Genomic DNA, 27,235 nt, shown 5'->3' with positions numbered 1-27,235 from the left:
AATAAGAAATTTAATTAAAAAAAAAAATTGAATTCCATTTCCTCATATACTGGTTTCACCATTCATTTTATGCTTCTTTTCGTAAAGGCCATAGTGTAGCGGAGCATCCCTAAGTTTCCTGCAGTCGTAGATTGTTCACGGCCCACATTCTCGTTTTGCGCTAATACCGCTAGTAATGTCCTATATTTAATCCCTCCGATGCTGAAATGCAATCTCTTTGGCCTGTACCTTTGGCACATATTGTGGAACAACTCCAAATCTCCTGTGTGACAGAATTCTGTAAGTCCCTTCAGATCTCTTGATAGAGTTTTATTAAACACAATCTTCTCAAGGGCTTTGTGTGGAGGTGAAGATGGAATCAACCACTTCTTCTTCCGTGCCTGCTCTGGGGACAAAGGGCCATGTTCACATTGGTGGAAATGTAGGTTTTCTGTCCAGTGATGAACGTTGGAACAGTGGTGCATTAGTGACCGCCATTTTTGCAGTAGAATTTCCACAGACCCATCACATGTTTTGGAGCTCCACCAAAGACGGTTGCTGAAAGACTGTGACCACTGTGAAATACTTTCCAAACCTTTTTTTTCCCTGCAGCCGAGATTCTTTTATTGATTAATTTGGCAACATGCTATACATCAAATTGATGTTTAATATTTGGAAACTGCTCTCTCATTGTCTTGGCTATTGAAACGTGTCTGTCTGTGGCTATGAGGTCGATTTGCATTCCCCTCGATTGTAGATCTTCCAGTGATTTTCTGAAACCAAGTTTCTCCCTGGCCACTGAGGATGTACATTCAGACACCTGCACGACCACCGAACTCACAATTTTCTTACTTTCCATGTCCTGAAAGTGGTATGTGCAGTACTTAGCAGAAAATCTGGGGCTGTCACACTGTCCATCTCCGGCTAGCCTGAACCGTTTGTCGGAGAATGTACTTTGAATAGAGAATTGTTCAATTTTCCATGCTTCACTAATGGCAGGGAATAGATAATCGCTGTTGATATTTGTAGTACTGCGTTTTAGAAATGAAATGGAGTCCCACAAACTGACAGAAACTAGATAACTTCCTGAAACTAGAGCCGCTGAAAAGTAAAGCTGCTGCACACACTGGCAGTTTCCCCAGCATCGGTTGAGGGGACCATGAAAAAGTTTTATGTAGCATTTCACAGGTGGCATGTATTTTGAGGTTACTGCCATGTGTTACACGAGTCACATTCACCAATGGCTTCCAACATACTTCCACTCTCAATGAATGCACACATTTCAGCATCTTTATAATCTTGATCAAGCGGCTGTCGAATACTATGTATTCAGACTCCTTTATTAACTGTCATCCTGCATTAATGTTGTTTCGGACTGAACCGTTGTGGACATATCAGCCAAACTGGACATACTATAGTTGAGATCTTTGTCTAGTTCGTCGGTCAATTGTGTTGATGCTTCAGTCTCTGTCATTTCAACATCTGTTACTTGACCGTGAATAAAACATCAATGTCGTCTGCTTTTTGGGTGGCATTTTTTTGGCGGGTGTTGATTGTGTCAAGTGCTCTGCGACTAATGTAAAAGTATCTTCTATACATTCAGTTTCATCTGCAGTCGCATTGTAGCAATGGTCCAAAAACACTTTGCTGGATTGGCCGGTCACATTAAATTCATTTTCTGGCCATTGGACAAAGGCATCTCGAGTCTCAACACGCCGCACCTCAATTAATAGTTCCTCCATGGTGAAAACAGTTTGTCAAGCAGCATCTCTCATTTGTGTCGCTGTCTGTGTCTGCATAGTCCATACTCCATCGGGCAACTACAGGATAGATAGGAAAAAGGATGTTCAATGTAAATCCAACATACAGTATCATACAATTTACATGAAAAAAAAGCATATAATGAAGGCCTCAGCACAAAACAATTGCTAAAAATAGAAACTGTTAACAAATAACCTTATTTTTCTTTCTTTTTGTTGACACCTTCTTTACTCTAAAATCACCAACAGCAAGTTGGTGCACTGACTCGGATCCATGTGCCTCCCGTTCAATATACAGATCTTGTATACATCCCTAGAAAATAGTATCCATTTAAATAAAATTAGACAGACTTTCTTTCATTAGAAGGTACTGTCAGTACGCATACCTCTGGATCAACTACAAGGGATGATGTAATTGTAGAGGATGCTCTAGCATCTCCCTGAAGCACAGTTCTTACATTAGTATGGATGAAAATATTGTAAATTGAACACACACACTGGGACGACGACAAAGGTACATATCAATAGCAAAACACAAATGAAACATTGTGTAAACAAATGACACGATATGTAAATATGATTAGATTATCTCATTCGATGGAACTGTCAGTACGCATACCTCTGGCTCTGGATCAACTTCAAGGAATGATGTAATTGCAGTGGACACTTCAGCATCTCCGTGAAACACAGTACTTGCATTAGTAAGGATGAAAATATTGGACATTGAACACACACATTGGAACGCGGCCAAAGGTCCATATCAATAGCAAACCACGAATGAAACATTGTGTAAAAGAATGACACGGTACGTAAATATGATCAGATTATCTCAAATTCCATGCATAAAACAATTCCAGAACTGAATAGCTAACTGAGACTACCTGATATGCGCTCGAAGTGGTTGTTGACTCCAGGCAAGACATGGATGCTGAATCTTGCTCCTTCATATTCAGTGCATAGTCATCGAGTTGAAAAGGGAAAAAATGATTTGATTTAGAAATGCTAATCTTAACAATTGGCATGTAAGTAGACAGATTACGAAAACATTATGTTTATTTCAAAGGACTCTATATCATAGTTATTAGTGACATTTACATCTAAAATAGCAATCAATCCAATGGGTTACCTGCACACTACCGCAAGGCCTAAAGTTAAATCCGGAAGCCTGACTCACCTGTGGTGGCATGTAAATGAATAATGTCGGAATAGCGTTTGGGAGCTATTTTCGAGTCGTTCTCAGTTGATTCTTCTTTGTGTGCAAGGATGTGTCGTACATATTCGGGGTAAAGTGCAGGCTGCAGATGCGGTATCGATCACCCCTCTTGTCCTCCAAGAATTTTTTTTACTCGACTTTCAAGCTCTGCTGGTGCATATCCACAATATCTGACCCATTCTCTAATTTGATCTACAGTCTTAGGGAATACATGCATTGTAGTGCCTTCAGATTTGTCATGGGTTTTCGAATGGGCAACCAAAAATCGAACATGCCGGCATTGTTGTAAATTCTGCCAAAAAAAGGTCAACATTATTCTAAATTTACTTTGCATAAAAATGTGAGCAAGAAGGAATTAGACCATACATTCTTCAATGCAAGCTTTGTTTTGGTCACCACAGCAAAACCAGTGCAGCGTGGGCGGCTGCATTATAGGATATCTTTGATAAACAATTCATTGATGTGATGAAAATCAGAACATGTTTCTCGTCCCTTGAATGTACTATCGTGCATGAAAATGAAACATGCTTATATTATAGACACGATCCGCGAAGGATGCAATTCGATGCCAATTAACACTGATGGAAATTGATATATTGATAACATAGCAAATTAAACTCAAGTCATTAGCAATTAGACGAATGAACATAGCACTACTGAGTACGTTAGTTCGAAATAGAAAGAAATTTACAGATGAAGGAGATATGATTAGGATACGTGCCCTTACCTTGACCAACAAACAGTTAGATTGAGCAAGCACAGTAGTTAGTGGCAGGAGAACAGGGAGATGTTCACAGGTATCACACTGGCGAGTTGACTTGCAGCGATCACAGAAGTTCACAGATAGCACGACGACGAGCAGATTAGCATCGGATACCGGGGTTCTCAGGTAGCACGTTCACGAGTTGACTTGCAGTGCTCAAAGATGTTCTCATGATAAATATCAAGTGGTTTATAAAGAATTACAAAAAGGGGTGTGTATGTGAATGAATGACGTGTATATGTCATGATATTATTTGGATTGCTGAGGCGCGGCCTGCTTCAAGGGGAGCCTATCTGGAGACACGGGGTCTGAGGAGGGCATGTGAACAATGACCCCTGCGTGAAAGATAGCTTTGAAGTGTGCATGGTGTTTGGCACCTTGGCCGTTCGCGCCCCTGACAGCACCCCTTGGCAGCGCACATCCACTGGTGCCAACTGCCTTTGATAGTGGAGGGGGGATGGATGGGCCTGGGGCGTGCAGACAAGGCACCGGAACACTGCTGAATGGAGACACACTTATGTGGATTGCAGGGGCACTGCCTGCTTCAAGGGGAGCCTGCCTGGATACACAGGGTCTGAGGAGGGCATGTGAACAATGACCCCTGCGCGAAAGATAGCTTTGAAGTGTACATGGTGTTTGGCACCTTGGCCGTTCACGCACCTGAGAGCACCCATTGGCAGCGCACATCCACTGGTGCCAACTGCCTTTGATAGTGGAGGGGGGATGGATAGGCCTGGGGCGTGCAGACAAGGCATTGTATCACTGTTGAATGGAGACACACTTGATTCACTGAAAAACTGAAACAACCATTGATAAAAAATATGTTGTGTTTTATTTTGTTTCTTATTCTGATGGCAAAAAACTACTACACATTGTAAAGGTCTGGTTGCAGCACAGTGAGGGAAAATCCCCTGTACTGACCACTGTCACTGAGGAAAGTTTCTCTAATGGCACCAACTACACAGGCGGGTATTACTCATCGAATGCGGTGTCCAAGCCTCCCATGAAGCCACCATGTAAACAAACGTTAGGCCACCAGCCGGTACCACCTGTGAAAGAGAAAGATACAAACTGTTTTTGAATGACCAAGATAAGTGTATTAAACCTCAGTTGTCAATGAAAATTCTTGTATCCAATGGCATTTTTGCCAGGACAAATGCTACCTTGACACTGCACAATATTGAACGACTTTTATACAACTATTACTAGAGAATTGCAAGAGTAAATTGGTATGACCATGATATATTGAAGTTACAACAATACAGGAGACAACCATGAAATAAGTAGTGGCCTAACTGACATCACAACCAGAGTATACTTACTAGTTACTCGGATTACGAGGGCGAACTGTTGCGTGCAGTTCGTGCATAAGCACCATCAAAATCCTCAACACGGACCGTGAGAGGCAGGCTGCCCTGAAGTATGGCAGCTCGGTAACGCATTGCGGCCGTGGCTTGCCTTGTGATATGTAGGATAGGCATCCAGAGTTTTCTCGCCAGCAGCAGTTCTCCACCTCGGTTGGCATTAGCGTGCAGCGATTGCAGGTACACCAGATGGAGACGCCGTCCATGCGACTAGGCTCAGGCTCTTGATCTGTTGAATCGTCCTCCCAACTGTCGTCCGAAGCCCCATTGTTTCTGCATCTTTCTCTTTCCAGTAATTCCTCCTCGGAATACTCAGGCTCGTACTGGTAGGGCATTATTGTTGCCATTGTGGGGTAAACAAACGAAAATAATTTATAGCGATGGTACTGTATCTGTTCGCACGGGCTACAAGCAACGAAGGTAGCTGACCAGAGCACAGAAAGGAGTCACAGAATACTCAAAGAAATACAGTGAGACGAATGGAATAGAAAATCTGCTGTTATATGTTGTGAAACGTCTGTTTATACTTATTGAGGAAAGAGGCGTCCTGTCATTTCCATGGCGACACGTCATTAGTTGAAGCGCAAAGAATGTTGACACGAGACATGCTTTGGCGTTGTGAAATGGGCGGTACGTGTCTAGTGATGTCTGGCTCAGGGGCAGGGATATGATTTAGTGCCGCAAAGGCAGCTCACCCAGAGCGATGCAGCATCGGATAAGAATATCACAAAATGGCCGCACCCTGCTGTCTGATTTCGCTTGTGTTCAAAAGACGAAAATTCCGGTAAGGTGCATAGGAAATGTTTGTACGATTGATCAACTTATGGTTAAAAACACATGACCGAACCATAAGGACAATAATATTTCTGACCGCACCATTCCTTTAAGATACAATGCTGACGGTACAAAAAACAACTGCAAATTTACAGCCTTCACACACAGACATGTATCACTTGGCAAAAATACCTTCACAACTGTAGCCATAATCTACCACACAGGGGACTCCATCAATGGAGGCCACTATACTGCATACATTAGAAAGCAATTGTCATGGTGGGAATGCAATGGTACTTCCATCAGTCCAAAGCACAGACTGCCTGGAAATCTTGCAAATGCCTACTCAATATTCTTCAGGCTAAAATGTACTCATTGATGTACAAAAGTGCTATACCTTACTCCCCAGTACCAACCAGTACCTTCGTAAGTAGACAAAACATGTTTTTCCTTCCACACTATCGACCTAAAGCAATGTACCATACTGCAAGCATTGACAAAATGAACTACAGTGTGTGTTGGACAATTTGATCCCCAATGCACCCAAGGAGTACAGTCACACAAACAGTATGTGTGCACAAAGCACAGTACCAGTATTTTCCACTTGATACGTGCAAGAGAAAGTGTTAAGTATGAGGGTTCAAACCTATCCTCAGTAACCTCTATAATCACCACTTAGGCAAATGAGTCAGCAGCTCTCCGTGAATAGTCATGCAACTCCAACACATATGGACGTACCACCACGTTACTCCGTAATTGGACAGTACCACTTCAAAGTGTACACAGATGTCAAAGTAACCGCAGGAATGCACAAGCTTCTCCACATACCATTTACGGACGGGACAGTCTAAACTGTTAGAATACGCCTCCTGGTACCTAACTGCAACCTGAACATGGCAAGCTTATTTGCAGCATCACAACTACCCACCTCAACCTTCAGCAACTAGTGTGCTACAAACATAGCGTCACACACTTCCAAACTATGAGCAGTTACAGTACGCCAACAGGTACGTAACTACTGTCAGAATTCTGTATTAGCACAGAAAAATGTCATACTACTTGCAAACCACCAGCAGCAACCAAACGCACGAACAAATAGTAGTACAAAAAGGAAGCAGGAAAACATTTACAAATCACCACCTGCTATACAACGCCTCCCATCGTACTAACATGTATAGTCCAGATATCGTACACCCTTACATTTCCTCCTACTTGAAGAGTACACCTTACAAAGTGCTCTAACCACTTCAAACATCACTATCATTCATTGTGCACCATAGTAGCAACAACATGTCGAAGGTTTTTTTTAAAACCAGCATGGATTTCTATCCCCACAGACCCAATGATTATGCAAAGAACCACAGGAACTTTGCTGATTACACAGTACACTGGGTCAAAGCATAGTACTTACGACATACTAGTTATGAGGGTCCACAAAATAAAGAAATGTATACTATGAAGTGGACTGCAAACTAACAAATACCTGCACTAACATATTCTGTTTTCTTTTCCCACAGATAATGGAGCAACCAGTACCACAACATTTTAACCTCCATACACAAAACACAGTGCAGGCCTTCCTCAATCCAAGCAGTATCTCTTCAGCGATTGCTATTATACCTCTGTACAATATCCACAGTGCAATAAGTGCCCTTATTTGTGCTATACACATACCAATACCACCATTTACAATGCACACCCATATTACACTATGCAGCTTGTGCCTACGCCCTACACGTTTCAGTATGCCCTGTACATTGTACGGCCTCCTGTCATACACTAAACATTGTACACTCTGCCCACTATTGCTGCTGCACTGCAGACCTATACATACAGACATCTATCCACATAGACATACACTTGCGTTATAAGTGCCATATCATATCATATAATATCATACCGCTAACCGCACACATAACACAGCCACCTACCCTTTAGCCACTACAGTTGACATTGGCTGATATTTCTTCCACAAAATACATAACCTGTGTACTACGTATGCTGGTCACCTAAGCGTATCATAAGTGCACACAATGAATAAACAACCCTATAGTAAGACACTCTACAATATGCACAATCACAACAATGCAATTTCATGCATGCATCAATATATCTTACATAACTTTCCTAACTGCTGCAACATTTGGCTCCTTGTTTTCCACTGGCACCTTGTAGGCCATTAGGTCATTTTCATTGTTATGAACACCATTTCCCAGAAACGTATCCAACCCATATTTCACAGCAGCTCATACAGCATAGCTCCCTAGCCATATTGCAACCACTGCCTTACTACTTAACGTTTTAAACTTCTGTTTTCCTTTTTCATTGTGCAAAGGAAACACCATTTAAAGAACATAACCACCTTACAATGTTAGACAAACGTTCACACTAAATACTTTCCTTTCCTGAACAGTATCCCCAAAGAAGGTCATGCAGCACGACACCAAACTGCGTACGATGGATCACCCACCCACATCTTCTAAAACAACAAACACAGTCTGACATCACCCACCATTGCCTGTTAACACACTGCACATATAACTGGTCCTTATCCACTGTAAAAGGACGTTTTATGTATTTTGCCATCTTGACATTCACAGAACCATTTGTACAGCACCATCATTTCAACTTGTGCATTGCACTACCTTCACCGTACTGACACTACCAACATTCGTAAATACATACTACAATCGCAACACGTTGCCGGCTGATTCCTTCTTTTTTTCCTGCATCATCTCCGGAAATTGAAACCTAACATACCTCTCCTTCAAAAGAACACACGCTCATTGTAAAACTGCCTTGAGGTGGAAGCATGTGTAGCTCCAAGGTCAGATATTGTATAGAAGTCTATCAAAAAAAGATACAGAACTTACACTGCAGTTCCTCTGTCCATGTGCCCCAAAGGTAGTCTGCAACGATCTCATACCGTGTACACTGCAATCTCACGGCTACCCAATAGAAGCATGGAATTCACCAAAATGATGTAAGTACACCTTTACATCACATGTGTATTACGATTAACATTCATTAACGTGCTCCTCAGTATGCATATTTACCAATGTGTTCTACCGCTCACTTCCTCTCTCTACCTTACACGGACTTTGCAACGGCAGTAAAAAAACACTGTTAGACTGCCATGTCTCCACCATTCCCAGTAAATTGCAACTGTCATTGTACTTTCATTTGCTGCCATTCTTCCCCGCCCCCTCCAAACGCACACATACAATGCAAGACGAACATGGAGCGCAAGTCGTACAGTAAAGCACCACACCTTCTGCACACTCGTACACTGCTGCATTCCCTGTTCTGTCCTTTGTATGCCCTATCACAAAATTACTACGTCTACGCACCCTCAGTGTACGGAGAGGTCACCCGGCACAAAAACATGCACAGCTCTCATTTCATTGACACACTTTTAACCAAAGCCGCACATCCTTTCTCCAGCAATCGGAGGTGATCCCCCCATTACATTTCTTATTGTTTTACTTTCTTTGCGGACACACAGACACATTGTACCGTGGGTCCAACTGCACTCGCCACCACTGTGAACTTTCTTGTGTGCAGCCGTACAATCACAGTATTACATACAAACCAGAGACCAAGGCAGTGGGTTAACATATGATGCTACGCACTAACACACAGTTCATGGTCCATCAGGCATGCAGCTATTACTACATTATCCTTCCTGCAAAGTTTTGTCATCTACGCTACAACTAAAACTCGCTACTTACATCTACTATTATTCCTCTTTCTATATCTAGCACCTTACTGCGAGTGCCACACCTTCCACATTCCTATAGACGGGTGGTGGACCAACCATTGGAAGATTACCATAAGCAATTTCTTCTCCATCTTTCTTATCTGGGCCGACCGATGTGGCCCGCTATGTCCACTTGCAGTTCCTGCTATACGAACCAACCTGCAAACCTTTACTCTGTAATCCATCCCAAAGGCACTATATGCTTCCTTCACTACCTTTCAAAGAAAATGTATTCTTCCACATGGGCCACAACGCACCACTACGTACTCCTTCTCCCACTTTGCTAGACGAGAACAGAAGTACAGAATTGCACAGACAGCATTGCTCACTGGATTTTGTTTGCAAAATAAAAGAGAGGTGAATGCATCAACTAGCACACTGTCTTTTACATTGTGTGGCAAAATAAAGCACTTCCAACCACTCAATGTATTGTTAGAAAAGTATGGAATGTTCTGGAACTGTACACTCTGTGTACGCATGTCCGCTTTTGTTGTTGTTGTTCCTTTCCAGAGATACATGCTCACATGACAGAGTGTGCTACGCTTGGCACGCACATAAATTAAATAGCTGGACTACACGCCATGAGAAACGACTGTCCACAAGTGAAGTCACTGACGCCAGTAACTGCTGCAATGGCGTATGTGGCACACAGACATAGCTAACGGAAGTGATGCACACATTCAAATTGCACACACTAACAGCTCCACCCACTTCCGTTGCCCATCTGAACAAGTACGCCAAACAAAGGTAACAGTCTGATGGCCTGCCATCCTGTATATAGCTGGACTTACAGGCATTCATAATGTTATCGGCTGAAAATGTATGTGTGTTGGTCTGTACATTATCCATGCTTTACATGTGTAATGCTTATTAACTCGTACATTAATTGAGGCATGTCAGTATGTGAATGGAAAAAGGCCAATGACGTTCACCATATTCAAGTGCAGTCACTTCATGCCACCTCTACTGGTGTGCCAACTGCAAAATTTACTCCACAACCATGCTGTCACAGTGAGCACCCAAAAGACACATACATATCTCCAACCGTGTACGCTGCAGTTACATATCAGTATAAGAATGGATCCAATGAAGGCAACATTCTGAAACCTACTCCAAAAAATGTCCACATTGTTACTTCAAACACCCGTAGCCATCCCAACACAACATGGTACACTGATTACAAAAATCCCTATATCATCTGCAATACAAGCTACATCTCCAATAGCCTCTGAAGGTTGACACCTGCGCAGCTACCCCACAACTATTTATATGTTAGTATCTGCGTACATGGGCCATGTCGCAAAGGTTATGCAGTGAAACAATTCTTTCATGTCCCACTTACTTGCTACTCGCCCTGAAGTGAAGCTCTGTTCACGTCCACACCACCCCTAATGTAAATGCTGTTTTATCTCACCCATGCTCCTTTACGAACTGTACCATGTCCTCCACAGTGATTCTGCAAAGGCGGGAACTTTACAACACCCATTGCAAAGCAATAGACCCTTGCATGGAAACATGTCACCACTTACCTTTTCTGTCCACACCTACATATCGATTCAGTAATGAACCCAATTAAGGTAAGTTTCTGTTACCTACTTCCAACCAGTGCCCAACCTTGTTATGTCCAAAGGCCCCACCTATGCACACAAGCCACTATGGGTTTTGCAGGCACAATACAAAGAGCACTTCCACTGCAAATAACCTCATATTGTCTCCAAAGTACCCCCCAGCACCAATGGGGTCTGCCTGCAGTCACCGGAAAATGATAGTCACCTCTACAAGTACCCACCGATACAGTATTTGTGAGTACCTGCATACAAATTCCTTCCATGTGCTAATGTCTGTCTGCCTTCCCTACAACGATGCGGTGCCCAAGCCCTACGCTCTTGGGTACATAGGCGGAGGCCTACAGCCTCCGGCTATACACCCAATAGCCTACTCCTTCAACACACCAACTAAAATGCAATATAGACATGCCTGCTACCATGTGGCCACGTACCTTTCCTGACTACCAGTACATCTGGGTACACTATTATAGTCACACAACGCTACATTCTCCAATCGGTTATAGGTTAAAAGTTTGAATCAAAAGGTTTCAAATACAATAGGTTCGAGTACATTTGCTCGAAAACAAAAGGTTCGAAATTTGTTATTTCTTTTTTTTGGGGGGGTCCCTCCAGCCCCTGTTTTTGTGGTAAAAACCACTATTTTTACCAAAACGAAACCCCCCCAAAAAATATATAATTAAAAAAAATGTGTACCTTTTGTTTTCGAGCAAATGTAGTCCGCCCTATTGTATTCTCACCTTTAACCAGACACCCTCCAATCTACTTCGAACCAGTGGGCAAACTGTTACATGCAATCGCCCTAGCCATGTACACAATCCAGTACACCTTTATACGCACAACACACCATCACATCAACTGCAAATACCTTCATATTACTGCCAGTTCACTTCCCATCCTCAATGCACTCTACCTGGACTCAATGCACTCTTTCTATGTATATGTGCAATTCACACACCATTATCACAGTCCTCCCATATATGCCTACATTGCGTTTCAGGTATTGTGCCGAACACCTATGCTACTCTTTGTACATATGTGTGCAATCCACATACCAATATCACAATAGTCCCATACATTGCAGCATTTAGTTGCGGTTTTATTGGCAACAGCCTACTCCTTCGTCACACCCAATGCAGAGCAATGGAGCCATTCATGGAAACATGTGACCACTTGTCTTTCCTGTACACAGGTACAGATGGGTACGGTAATGACCCCAATCAAGGCAACATTCTATAACCTACTTCCAACCAGTAGCCACCCTGTTATGTCCATGGGCCCAAGGAAACATTCTATACCCTACTTCCATCCAGTAGCACTCTGTTATGTCCAAGGGACCCAGCCATGCACACAGGCCATTATGGGTTTTGCAGACACAACACAACATAGCCCTCCAACTGCAAATATCCTCATATTGTCTCCAATGCACTCCCCATCCCCAATGGAGTCTGCCTGCACTCACCGAAAAATTATAGTAACCTCTACAACTGGCTACCGATAAAGTATATATGAGTACCTCTGTAGAAAATCCTTCCACCTGCCAATGTCTGACTGCCCTCCCTACACCAAGGCTGTGCCCAAGGCCTATGCTCTTGGGTACATAGGCGAAGGCCTATGGCCTCAACCCATACACCTAATAGCCTACGCCTTCAATACACCCAGTGAAATGCAATAGAGGCATGCATGGTACCATGTGGCCACGTACCTTTCCTGACTACCGGTACGTATGGGTACACTAACAAACTCACGCAACGCTACATTCTCCAACTTCAAACCAGTGCCCACCCTGCTATGTCCAAGGGCTCCAGCCATGCACACAAGCCAGTATGGGTTTGGTAGGCACAATACAAAATAGAACTCCGGCTCCAAATATCCTCATATTGTCTCCAATGGGCTCCCCATCCCCAACAGAGTCTCCTTGCACTCACTAAAAAAGGATAGTCGCCTCCACACTGCCCTGCCCACAAATAGAATAATAATCCCTAGGCTCTTTGGTACACAGGCGGAGGCCGCAGGCCTCCGCCCATGCACCCAATTACCTAGTCCTACTACACACCCACTGGAATGCAATAGAGGCATGCATGGTAACATTTCCCACGGTGCTTGCCTACCTACAAATACGTATAGCTACACTAACTAACCCAAACAAGGCCACATTCTCACACCTTCTTCAAACCAGTGTCCACACTGTTACGGCCAAGGGCCATAGCCATGCACACAAGCCAGTTGGGCCTTTGCAGGAACAACACACCATAGTACACTGACTGCCACTTTTCTCATATTATCGCCAATGCACTCCCCATCCCCTTTACAGTTTGCCTACACTGACCAACATCTGATAGTCCACTGTGCAACTAACCACCAATGCAGTGTATGTCATCAGCTGCGGGAATGCTCCATATCGCAACAGTGTGCTTCAACACAATCCTTCCATTTCTGCATGTCTTTAGGGCACCCCTTGCAGCAACTCTGTGCCCAGGCTTGGCCGCATCCCTACCCGCTAAGTGCCTCACTGCCCTCCCATGCATGGAGGCATTACATTGCGAGGGTAGTGCCCAAGCCCTACGCTCTTTCTACATGCCATGCCCATGCAGTAAAAAGGCTATGCCTTACCCACAACCACTACAAGCCACGTCAGACAAGCATGGGAACAAATCCCCACAAACCCACCGCCGTATAACAACGCAAATGCACTAAATCAACATAACCACTGGCAGCCGCAGCCTACAGCACAAAACATTGCCAATATCTTCGCTTCGCCCTCTTTCACCCAGCCAATCCTGCAAACCATGTTTTCCAATGCCTTTCGGCGCTCCACTATCCTCCGCTACACCATAGCAACGGTTCCCAAAAATATTCACGCACAGCACGATTCCCTCCAGCCAACCACTGGCCATGTCCAATGTTCGCCGCCATCACAGCGTCCCGCAGGCCAATCAGAGTTCGGTCCGTGGAGCGAACAGGGAAATGGGTCCGCAGAGCGGACTCAGATATCACTAATTTTGTGTGATGTACATTTCAGTGTTTCGCAAAAAAAGTACTGGTCGATTTCCACCAAAGACACAAAAGAACGCTTTCTGACCCAATCCCCCCTCCTGATGCAAATTTCGTGAAAATCCGTCCAGCCGCAAAGTTTTTCACCATTCAGTCTATGGAAAAAAATACAAAAGTGGGACCCCCTATAACTTCCGCACACCCGCACGAAACCTCACCCAACTTGGCAAAAACATTTAGAGCCGGCCATATACTGTGTTTGCAAAGTTTGGCGAGGATTCGTCCAGGGCGAGCGAAGTTATAAGCCACCAAATAAGTGCTTTTCCTAGGAGTTTAGCAACTTAACCATAACTACATAGCCGCTATCGTGGGCCGTGTAATATCTTGTTTATCCGCTTTACTTATACATCATTTTACTGAATGTTCTTATTTTATTGTTGGATTAATTACTATTTTTATGATATTTGCATTTTAATATTGATTATTAATTCCGATTACCATACATGTAATTACAACCGTACTTTTAATGAATTATTTCTATTTTTTAGTAGTGTTTACATTTTTGGGACTTGAAATGACATCATAAAAGCTACATGTCAATAGTTTATGGAAGGGTAAATCAAACAGGAGAAAAAAACGGAGACTCTGCCAGTTGCTAAAATGTATAATAGTGCACACCTTCATGAAATTGGTCCAATCAGTAGTTTGATCTTTTTGGACTTCCACACCATCTTTGCTCCTGCCCGGTCCATCTGTGCAGTAAAATCTTGATTCATCCATAGTAATACATGTATGTGGGAATTGTGTGCTCATCAGAAAAAGAGTAAAAGTGTGTTAACTGTTGGAACATCTTCAGGAGCAAGGATGCTTATAGTCGCTTAAAAAGATTTTGATCAAACAGAATGTTTCCAACACATCCTGTTACAGATGACATCAGGGCACCAAGCTCTATGTCCCATTCACTCTCCAGGTGCCACTGAACTGATATCATTGAGCATTGTTGGTTACCACTTAGTGAACCAGGCACTCGTCCAGCCGGCCACTTCCACAGCCTAAATAAACAAGTATTGTGGCTCTTTTTAGGAAGTGTCCAAAGTACCCGGCAACTATCGTTTGGTTCATTTTTACAATGAGAATCTGACCAAAGTTTTGCAATTCAAATCCTGTCCTATTCTTCAGGCAAACAGAATAGGTGATAGTTGGAAGGTTTAGCATTAATCGTATCCTCTGCCATAGCTCTGGGCATCCATCCAGACCATTGATCTTAGCCTGCCAATTCATTACAGAAAGAGGGAAGACCATATGCAAAGCAGGATTGCTCCCACCTCAAAAGGGGCGGTCCTACCCAGACTGCTTGGTCACACCCCTTCTCCATGAGACCACCAACAACCCCAGACAGTTTTCAGCCTTGTTAGTCATCATCACTGAGGTGTAGCTTGGGACTGTAGGCAGCACTAAAGAATTCAAGGCATTTGATGACGCTCTTACAAATATCAGATAAGCATACATGCAGCGGCACATTGTTTTGATCGGTTTCAGTGACTGATCTTCATAAAACACATTTAGCAATTTAAAAAAAAAGCCTTTATGGAGTGTGCCTACCGTGCACACAATTCATGTGACAGTGCACATGTGGACGAGTGTACAGGAAACCGCCTATGTGTGTCACTGCTGATTTGGCTGCTTTTTAAGAACTGCACACTGGTCGGGACAGGACCATGACCAACTCAACTGCTATATTGAAACGATTCACCAGCAATGAACTCTTTCAATGGTTGCCATGGAGAAGGTGCACATAGCTGCAAATATCCTGGCGGTATTAAACGTTATGTTTTTTATGATGGCTTAAAGTAAATGTATTGACAGTTGATTTTGTTTTGAGAGGCAATGGTAGCAACATTGGACATGCAATAGTGGATTGAAATTACTATTGGGTGCCCTGTTTTGTGGAATGCTTGAACCTCAGTTTATAGGACTTCCTTAAGAAATGACATAGGAGCTGCAATGGTAATGGCCGTAGGTCCCAAATTATGTGGCTACTTCCGCTATTCTGTCAAAGATTGGAAACCATGAATGTCCCTCTCCAGCCAGCCTCATTCATGATGCTTCTTCTCAATGGAATGTGATCATATATATGCTTCAACTTAACTGCACAATGATATCAACATGTATGTGATGCCATGCAACATTGAAGCAGAGTCATCCATGTCTTTCACTCTTAGGCAATGGGGTTCCCTGAAATGTCTTATCGAGATGCTAATACCTTTTAAATATGCTTCACATGCTGTCTGAAACAATAACGCTGCCATCACTGGCATCCGCCTGGTTCATGTACTCAAAGCCCCGATTGTGAATCGATTATGGGACAGGAAATTAGGGCAGAAGAGAATGTTGAAGATTCGAGTGTGGATAGTGGCACACACCAGCACTTAGAAGCAAATGCCAAGATCAACCCAGGCATAGGTGGCTCTGCCAAGTTTCTCTGTGCACAATTTTAAACCCATGCTAGAGATCATGAATTTCAAATGTGTTTCCTGTTTTAGTGGGTGGTACATGAAAGTACAAGATGTAATACGGGCCTCAGTTATGGCACTAGAGAGGGAGAAATATCGCTTTCAACCTTCCAGGAAAGAACCTGCAGACATGCCCTCTTCTTCCATCTCTAGATAGAGCAGTCCCAGTCCATACAATCTTTACACTGCATCTACACTCACAGCACAGGGGAAATCAATAGCCTCTTAACTGTATTCATCTGTCACCAGTGAACACTGCAAAACTGAAGGCTGGTGGATGGAAGGTTATGATGAGTCTAAACTTATAACAATTGATCTGGGAACACCGAGACCATTATGTTTCTGTCTGCCATGCAATAAGGAAGGTGAAAGACCATATGCAAATCTGACTTGCTCCCAGTCCAGCCTGAACTGCTAAGACACATTTCTTCTGCACAAGGCCACAAGCAAACCCAGGCATGATTTGGCTTTGTTGGGCATCATCAGTGAGATGTAGCTTGGGTCTCTATGCACGGTAGGTTTTGGCATCACATCTGGGCATATTCATCCCTCTCAGGTGACAAATGCAGCAGACGCTTAACTGTGCATTTCAAGTTCTGATACAGGAGCTTCCCAAGTGTAATCAAAAGCACTGAGCTCAATAAGGAAATAATTAACCGAATTTAGATTCATGGTACACAAAACAGAGCAGATAACCATATGTCTGTTGTGAGAGGATTGCATGTCCATTTGTGCCCTGTAAGGACATGTCATCAGAGGAGGAAGAGGAGGAGTTAGAGCGAGAGGAATTTAGTTTAATACAGATATATGACACGAGAGCAAGTTTCTGTGTCCTTTCCTTTTCCCTCAATCCATTTGGGACAACTGGCGACGAGGGAAACATGCCAGTATTCAAGTGCAGCCACATCTGCTGTGACATCCTGTGAAGCTATGTGGATAGCCATCCTGCCCCTGCGTCCGCTGACGTGTCCAGTTGGAACTTCTCTGGCTTCCCGCGTCCCTTGAGCGTCCTCAGCTTCCCACTGCAGTTACAACGAGGCATCCTGCACAGTCCATGCACCAGCTGGAGTCCCTGTTGGGATTCATCCCAGAACACTGAGTTGGTGAGGTGAGATGGCAGGGCAGATCCAGCACCCACCTGCTTCCCAGAGGATATGCTGCAGACTAGCTATGTGCGCACCATAGTGCACACATCAGGAGGCCTGCGAGCCTCGTTCTGGTCATGGCGGAAAGCCGCGATAAGCAGCTGAGCTGCGCTGCTACTGAATAGGTTGCCTGGAGAGCCATCACAGAACCTGAGATTTACTCATACATGTTTGTGTGGCAAAAATTACACTAAACTGAGGAAAGTGCACGTGGTCCTGTCCAAACACAGCAGCTGTTTTAAAACACACAGCACGTTCCCACCATCAAACCCAAAGGGAATTAAAGGAAGGACATCTGAAGATGTTATGCCTACATACTGCTGGTATGTCATACATCATATTGGTCCCTTAACAGACTCACATCACTGTTATCTCATACGCCCAGTAGAGCACTAACCAATGTCAGAGCGTTCACACTGGCATGGGGCCGCAAAGGCCATCCGTTGAGCTGCTGACCACACTACATTGCGGTGGAGAGTGAAAAGTATTCTCCAGGGGGTCCTGGGTGATCAGTGAAGCGCCGTCATGATGAGCCAAGCTGAGGATCAAGGGATGCTGCAGTAAGACACTGCAAAAGCGTCCTTTTTAAGGAAACCATGCTCGTTCAACCTACAACCGCAACAGGACAAGGGGTCACGGTGCACTGAATGGGTCGAGGACTTTGACGACTTTATCAGTCACACATGAGCAGAGAAATCACCATTCCTGAAAGACATTTTCATGAACCTGGCTGTTAAGGAAATAAAGGGGATTATCATGACGATCCCGGCAGGAGAAAGGACCACCTATGATGATCTTGTGGCATCACTGAAAAAAAGGTTGGTGACACAACCCAACAGGGACTATGAGAGATACGTATTCAATCAATGTCAACAGTCCCCGCACAAAACGGTGGAGGAGTTCATCGCCCGACTTGCTTTTGTTTTTAACTGTGCTGCTCATTTTACCTACATTTCCCAACATCTCAGTTACAAGGTCATTATTTTCTGAACCCAAAATCACAAGATGATTTCTGAGATTGAAAGAATGTTTATTTTTTCTGGGAATACATAAGTTATTCCCAGCATGCTTAATGAAATGGTTAACTGTATCAAACAATAAATGACTTGTGATGTTGCTTGCACACAGTATCCAGTGATACAATTGCTGGAAAAAACATTGAGCGTGATTCAATATTTTTTTTAAGGCACTGTGCAACACTTTCCCCAAATATTCTAGCACTGGAGTTTATTTATATAATTGCACCCATCCTAAAATATGTTGTGAAGGGTGTTTAGTGCCTTTGGAAAAAAATATTAAGTCACCCTTGTTGTTTGTACCAGCGATTATATCACATATAACCTTTGCACACAGGGAAGCGTGTAGTAAAATCAAAAAGTGATAGATGCAAGGCTTGAATAAAAAATTACCAATGTAATTGCCATTAGTCTTTAGTATGTATTTGCCATTACAAAAGGTGACAAACCATTAGCAAATGAGCTTGCTTCTGCCACCAAAAGGTGCAGTTCAACCACCACTACTAGGCCATGTACCCTCTGAACCTGAACAGAAGCCATGGCAGGCATTTTTAGGCCTAGTGGTCTAGCAGTTTGGGCAGGCTTCCTCCCATTAGTGGCAGGGCAAAGACTGATTTTCAAACAATGGTCTGGAAGGCTGACCAAAGCAATGTCAGTGCTAATGATTGATTCAGAGATTTATATCCATACGTTTTTAGTTAGGGCTGTTAGGTGTATACCAGAGCTTTTGCACTGGAACACAGATAGGATTGAGATGGGATGTGAGGTGGGACCGCAAGGAAACTGACACAAATACGATTCTCCATTTCAACAGTTTTCATCCCCAATCCTTACGCGTAAGTATACCTTACGGCCAATATCTAAGAGCCAGACACAATTGTACCAATACGGAAGACTTTTCTACTCAAGCAGACATTATACAAAGTAGATTGTTAAACAGAGGATGCCAGTCTCATGTACTCAGACAATCTCGCAAGAGGGCTAGGAATCAACATCGTGAAATACTACTAGCCAAGAATATCAAAGAGAACTTGACCAATGCACGGTTGGTGTGCGCTATGACTTTCGGCACACACCATAATGCCATCAAAAAAGCAATTTGCAAGCATTGGCCTTTGTTGCAACTTAACAATCCCACTCTTGAATACCCCATTCATGCTTTCAAAAAAGACAAAAGTCTTAAAAATTGGCTGTCTAAAGCCAATAGAGCGAAAGCTAAAGAAGGCTCTAAAACTATTCCGGACTTTTGGGGCTCCAAACAGATTTGCGGCCATTTTCCATGTGGTTATTGCTGCCAATGCGAGTTCACCACGGTATGTACTTCAGTTACTATCAATAAGAAATCATGGACTCTTAAAGACCACACAACATGTAACTTGAACAATGTAATTTACGTTATTGTTTGCCCATCTTTCAAGTCGTATATAGGCAAAACATCTAGGCCTGTGAAATCCAGAATTACGGAGCACAAGTCCAAGATTAGGACTAAAACATCACATAACCTCTAGTTTCCCACTTTTTTGAAAGAAAAACATAGCTGTGATGAGCTTAAATGGTGGGCACATGAACAAGTGAGGGGCGTTGACTCCAATTCCATCGCTACCAGATTATCTCAGTGAGATCAATGGTGGATGTACAACACACAGTTACCATACTGGGCTTAGCCAACAAGAAGAGTGGTTAACATGTGTCTAATGGGTCACTAGAGCTTTTTTTGGGCTGCAGTTGCGTCTTCCTGATAGCTATCTTTCTTGGAAGATGCATGCCCTGGTGCTCTGCACGGTTTTCTACTTATCTTTTTTCACTACAAATTATTTTCTGTCCCCATATTATTATTATTTTTATTATATTTTTCCCACTTTCCATTTTGTTTTAGACTTCTATGGGTTTGGATATTTGTTACAGCATACTGTGTCATTTGTGGAATTTCACGGCTTGTGCCCTTGACGTGAGCTTTTAGTGCCCTGGCCTTTATGGCAGTTAGTTTGCTCGCTTTTCGCGAACGCGTTGAGCATTGCAGGGCTGCGCATCGTCAGGCATTAGATGGACACTGTTGTCTGTTTTTGTATATTTTTACTTTTGACAGAATGTGTGCTTTTATCCCAACACAAAATTGCTGACTGAAGGATAGAGCCACTCAAGAACAAGTTGTGAAATCTCAGCATCAGCCATCACTCATTTGAATGTGATATTTTGTGGGCTTTTTCATTTGGGTTCTTTGTCCTGAGGAAGACGTTTATCGGTAGTTGCTGACTAGATCCATCCAACCGTCTCAACTACTTTTCTAAAGATCTTTTTGGGTGACACTTTGGCGTCCAACCATGATGTCCCCATAACTTGTAATTGACTTTATGCACCTCATTTGATTCTAGGTTCAATGATCTCAAGATTTAATGCACTTTAGTGACTTAATGCACTTTAAATTGATTCTAGATGCTATGTTTTTTAGTTTCTATGCACTTTGATTTATTTACTAGATGCACTTTAGGTTCGTTGCATCTCAAATTCATTTAATGTATTTTACAATTGACTGAAATGTTTTATACCAGTATGTTGCCACAATTCAGCGAGTCACAGCCTCTTTCCCCATGAACTTCCTTAACGTGGAGTGAGTTCTGTCCCTCGGCTATTCTCTTATTGGTACTGATTGCACAACAGGTTTATATTGTGAAATGTGCTGGCATTTGACCTTTTGTGTCCCTTTATCCACTGCGTAAGCCCTAGATGAATTATGAGCAGAACATTCAGAACAATAGGTTTTATGTTTTTGATACTAATAAGAAATTCGTAATTGAATATATGTTTGTTGTGATGTTGTTCTGACTTTGCCCTCCTCTCAGCCATCCATTTGAAGCCTGCTGAATGTTACCATATTAAAGCTTGTGTAGAGTTCTGCGACACAAAAAAACCCTTTGTACTCTCTGATATAGTAGTTTCCCCCATGTCCGCGAAGAAGGGGACACCCATCCGTTTGTCACATGTGAGGTGAGACATACATCCGATGGGTTTGTTTGATCATTTGTAAACTCATTGAATAACCATTGCCATATTAATTGCTATGGCATTCCCACCAACTACCCACCCTTCCCTGATGAAACATACCCTTACTTTGAGTAAGACCTATCACAAAGTAACACCAATATGTGTGCTGTATAACGCCTCCCAGTGTTATATCTATGCATTCTTTTGAGTGTTTAATTACTTAAACGCCACTGTAATTGAGATCCTGGTGTAATAGAAATCTCCTAAAAATGTGTTTTGGTAGCCTGTTCTTTTATAAGCAATATCTGTGTCATGCATCTGTTCTTTGCACTGTCTTTTCTAAAACAAGCAAGCACAAAGTCAAACATCTTCACTTGTATATAGGTATTAGGAAGACATTTGCCAGGCAATTATATCATCTGCCCATGTACTTGCATCAGTTTCTAGCTGTTCCCATCTCACAGCCATGTGGTACCCTTATGGCAGTGCCTGGAAAATGCCTACCCCATGCTTACTCAGAAGCCCAAGCTGTTGGCTTTGCCAATGTATGTTGGTTTCATTAAGTGAAAGTGTATATGCTCAGATGCGGATGCCTTGCTTGCTCTGCCTAGGGAATCAATCATCGCTGTGCTAATCCAACAAGGTCATACGTGAACATGTCAAGGCTAGAATGACAAGTATGGCCCAATTTCAGAACGTCTCCTCATGCATTCTTACAAATGGGGATCTAACCATAATAGAACAAATCTTTGTGTGGAAGCTTAGCCTGCCCTGACATAATTTTTCCTGGTTCAAACTGATAAGTACTGACTTGATAACCTCATACTGTTTAAGTAACTATAAACAGTTTTGCATACAAACAGAACACATCTTGTTTATTGTCAGTTGTGTGTAGAAGGTATTATGTGCTGCGAGCTGGGTGTTTAGGCAGTTTTGCAAATGAAAATGATTTGCTGTGGAATCCGACCAGTGATAAGAGGGGCAGGGAGCGAGATGGGAGGATTGTTCCCAACCCCCAATAAACATTTGCCTTTCAGAACATGAATCATGAATATCGATAAAAATAACACAAGAGGGGATCATTCCCTATAATGTTGCAGATAACGTATAAAATGGGCATATCTTTTAAATATAAAAAGAAACATTTAAATAATACCTGCAGAGTGCAGTCAGAGGTGGATTTAACAATCAGACAAGGGACACATGCCCATGGCGGCCCAGCTGCTGTGCTTCTCCCCACTGCACAGGCCCTCCCAGGGAGGTATTACCATTTTAATGTGTTTTAGCAGCAGATTATTTACAACAGGAAGTGAGTCAAGATGGGAAAAGGTAACTTACTATTGTTGTGGCTCTTTTTTCTTTAAATGATGCAAGCTTTTAATAATCTCTTTAGTGTGATTGTTGGATGATTAGAAATAAGGGGGTACAGAACAAGCTGCGTAAAACAGTAACCTTGTCATGCATTTCAGTTAATTTTGTGTCTGCATTAGATTTTGTGTACGTTCTCATTAACTTGCATGCTGTAACGTGTAGCCTTCCATTCAGGATGGGGAACATAAAGCTACACTCGTAGGGGGCCAAGTCTTGCGGAGTGGAAAAAGTGAGACTTAAAGATTTACAGACACTTTTCATGTGGTGAAGGATTTTGTATGATCTGGCAGGCGAATTTGGAGAGCAATACTGACTTAACATGTTTGCCTGCTCTTACAGGTCCCCCTGCCAAATCTGATCGGTTTTCCACAAGCATGTATTTTTATGCTGCTGGAAAACCAATGGATTCCCATGAAAACCACCTGACCTATACACCTGCTAAAAGCAGGCAGTTTCCAAAGAATACCACTGCAGATGGCTTCCACAAACATTAATTATGGGAGGGATTTACACTTTTCCAGACATGTAATGGAAAAATGAAGCACAAAGGCCTTTTTGCCTGCGTTTTACCATTTACCTTTCCAGTACTTGGTGTAAACAATTAGAATTGCATGAAGGGGCTCTTTTGCAACCATGTGTAAACAGTAGTGGTCCCTCCCCTTGATCCAATACAGGATTAAAAACAAAATGACCCCCTTAATCTTTTTCATCAACACGTTTCTACAGTGATGTATACATTGTCAGGTTGATTTATCATGTCACTTGTGCATTTTTAAAGTAATATGTAAACATTTGATTATTATTTTATGTTTTCAAAACCAAACTTTGACATATATTTGTACCAACTTGAGCTAGGATAATGCATGGTCAAAGCACCTAAATGAAAGGTAATGCTCAAATTCTATCCTTTTACACTTAACAAAAGTGTATGCTCATGGACAAATCATTAAATGTCACTGTGCCTTACCTGCCAACATTTGGCGCCCCTAGAAGTGAATCAGTTTGCAGTAAAAATCTATTCCAATAGATGGGAAGTGTAGGCGTCAAGGGGCGGCCAAGAAGAGACACACATACATCTTTCTTTGGAAAATATAAGGCTGAATTTCTTGAACAAAATTGCAACATTAAGCAGGATATCAAAGCAAACACGTCAAACAATAATTCATAATGAACAATTGCATATTATAAACAGTGTGTACCAGACTATGCCATATAGGCACCCTCCTCCCTTCCACGCCACACCTGAAGCTTTACCAGGAGGCTAGAAACCCCTCAAGCTACACCATCTGCCTCTGGAACCCACACCCCCTGCCTTGGCTCTCGCTCCTGCATGCTAGCACTCCCTCACACCCTCAAAGCAATTAAAATGTGTTGCAAAAATTGAACATAAAATTACAAGTTTGTGCTGCAAAATATAATTTTGTAAGAAAAAATTGTTCTATTGCTTGCTTCAGTATTCTGGGGGGGTTCTGTCTTTCGAAAAAAGATGGCGGGACCACAAGAAACTCCTCTGTGGTCTGCTGGGAGTAGCCACAGTGTTCAAGGAGTCATTGGTGAGCGAACACCATCAGAGATTGAATAAGAACTGGGGGCTTTGTTGCTCGGCCATCACAGAGGAGGAGGAGGCATCATCCTTGATTCTCTGAGCCAGGCCAAGAAGGGATGGTGGGGGAAGATGGGAGTAGCGGTAGTTGGTAATGGTGATCAGGGGGAGCTCATGGAATGTGACGGAGGATAAAAATGAAGGAGGAGTGAACATAATAGAAAGGGAAGAGCAGATGATAAGGGAAGGGAAGATAGGTAAATTGATGTAGTCACGCTATTTTGCTAGCTTCTCCTTTTCCGTACAGTTTTTTTAACTAATTTATAGCATTTATTTTAACAAAGATAAATAACTTTTGTTCTTAGGGCATAATTAATTGTGATTTACCTCTCAGGCTCTTTCTCAGGGGTCTTCAGTATACAGTTGTTAATTGTTCATGCTTTGACAATAGCTTTCCTTAAGGAGAATGGGGAATGGAAACGTGAATAGCGAATGGAAAGTCAAAGTACTGTGGGACTTCATGGAAGGGAACAAAGAAGTGGATGGAAGAGGAGAGCAGAACACGTTGGGAAGGGTCCTGGATAGCATTTCATTTTGGAAGGGATGCACAGATGGAGGGGTAGAGCAGATTTCCCACTTGAACAAATTGAGCGATGCTGGAGAAATCATCACTTTGTCAGCAAAACTACTTAAAAGCAAGGAACGTTTGTCTCACTAGTGACATCCATTAACTACTCCCACCCTGAGCTCTACCCCCATACCCAGCCTACCCAAGGCCCTCTGTCAGACTCAGACTTGCCCATGAATCCCTTTGCCTTAATTCTGCCATGGAGTGCAATCCTAACAAGCATCCTGATCAGACATTCAAGTAGTCTTAGGGGTAAGTGTCTCACCACTGGTCCCACCAACCTGGGTTTTAACCCAAGTTGCTTAAAGCAGTCTGCAAGACTAAACCAACTGAAGGATGTGATTGATTGTTTCGGAACCAGGAAATAACTTTTTTGCTGGATCATGGACCTGTGAAATCTGGCTCAATGGTTTTAGAGTGCTCCTACACCCATACCCAAAGGAGATTGCCCCTCCATCACAAACAGGACCCACCCAGATGAAAATTCCTGGAGTCGGACCTGAGGCTGTGTGTCGTCTGCAATATGGAAGTGTCAGGATCGCCTTCTTGGGTTGCCCTCGTAGTGTAGACGAAGAATTCTACCCTACAATGTAACCCTGTGTCTGGATATAAAATAAACCAGCACCACGGATCTATTGTTTGGAAGAATGGACCCAAATGGCGCGTGGCAGCAGATTCCCTCGTGTCTGACAGTTTACCAGTTGATTCCCTCGTGTCTGACAGTATACCCGCTGACTACAGAACAGCCTTTTTATGCCGATGTCACAAGGAACAGAAATAGCTGTTACAAAATATAAGAGAAAACAATCCGTAATACTTATACCAGGGACACCAAGAACAGAACATGAAAGTAGGACAGACACTCTTACCATGGGGTTGTTGATAGGAATTCCACGGGCATCCAATGCTCCAGTAAGACCGCCAAGGTACAGGGATGTAGGACTATTCCCGCCGGCACGCGTACGCCTAAGGGTCGGCAGTACAATCCCCGACGAAACGAGGACGCTCCTACCTCCGCCCCTAATGGTACCACGGCAGTCTCTAGTCCGTACCGGGGGATGGAGAGGAGTAGAGTACCGGCAGTCTAGAAATAAGGAGCACTGGTCAGGTGGATCCAAAGCGGGAGATAATGTCCAGGTTGATCAAGTCGAGAGGCAGAGACAATCCGTAAGGCAATCCAGGTCGATAGTAGACAAAAGTTCCGAAGGCAAAATCATGGGACAGAGGCAATCCGTAAGGCAATCCAGGTCGATAGTAGACAAAAGTTCCGAAGGCAAAATCATGAGACAGAGGCAATCCTGGGCGAGGTCCGGTCCGGTAACAATTAGCAGTGAGGCAGAACGGGGTTTTCCGCAGGTGGGCTAGACAGAAGACAGGAGCGAGTAAGCAGAAAGCGTGGGGAAAATGTCCCGACAAGAGGTAACAGGGCTAGACAGGAAAACAAAGATACAAGAGCAGGAAGACAAGAATTTTCGCAAACACGTAGCAGACTCCAGGATTCAAAATCAGAAGCAACGAGTTTACTGCAGGCTAGTGTTTTATAAAATCGTGATCACATGACCTGTACGTGCGGCCGCCGTGGTGCGGGTCGACGTCGCTGCCCTAATCTCCATGGTAACGGCCAACGCAAAAATCCTGAAGGACGAGATTGTAACCGGTTCTTGTGGCCGTGGATTAAACCTTTAATGCGAGGTAACCGAATGGATAGCGACCGCTGAAGCAATGTATCCTGATCCCGTTTACTGTGAGACTGCGGGGGCAGAGCTCGCCTATGACCCCTGCGGCTCCCGGGCCGATTCCTGACAGGAAGCAACTTCTGAAGAAGCCCCTAACAATTGACGAGGCCATTTAGATGGCGAGGTCCC

The sequence above is a fragment of the Ambystoma mexicanum genome, chromosome 6p, assembly GCF_040938575.1.
Source record: "Ambystoma mexicanum isolate Mex_15411 chromosome 6p, UKY_AmexF1_1, whole genome shotgun sequence".
Lineage (NCBI taxonomy): Eukaryota > Metazoa > Chordata > Amphibia > Caudata > Ambystomatidae > Ambystoma > Ambystoma mexicanum.
The sequence above is the reverse complement of the archived record's forward strand: the minus strand, read 5'-3'. Positions refer to the sequence as shown.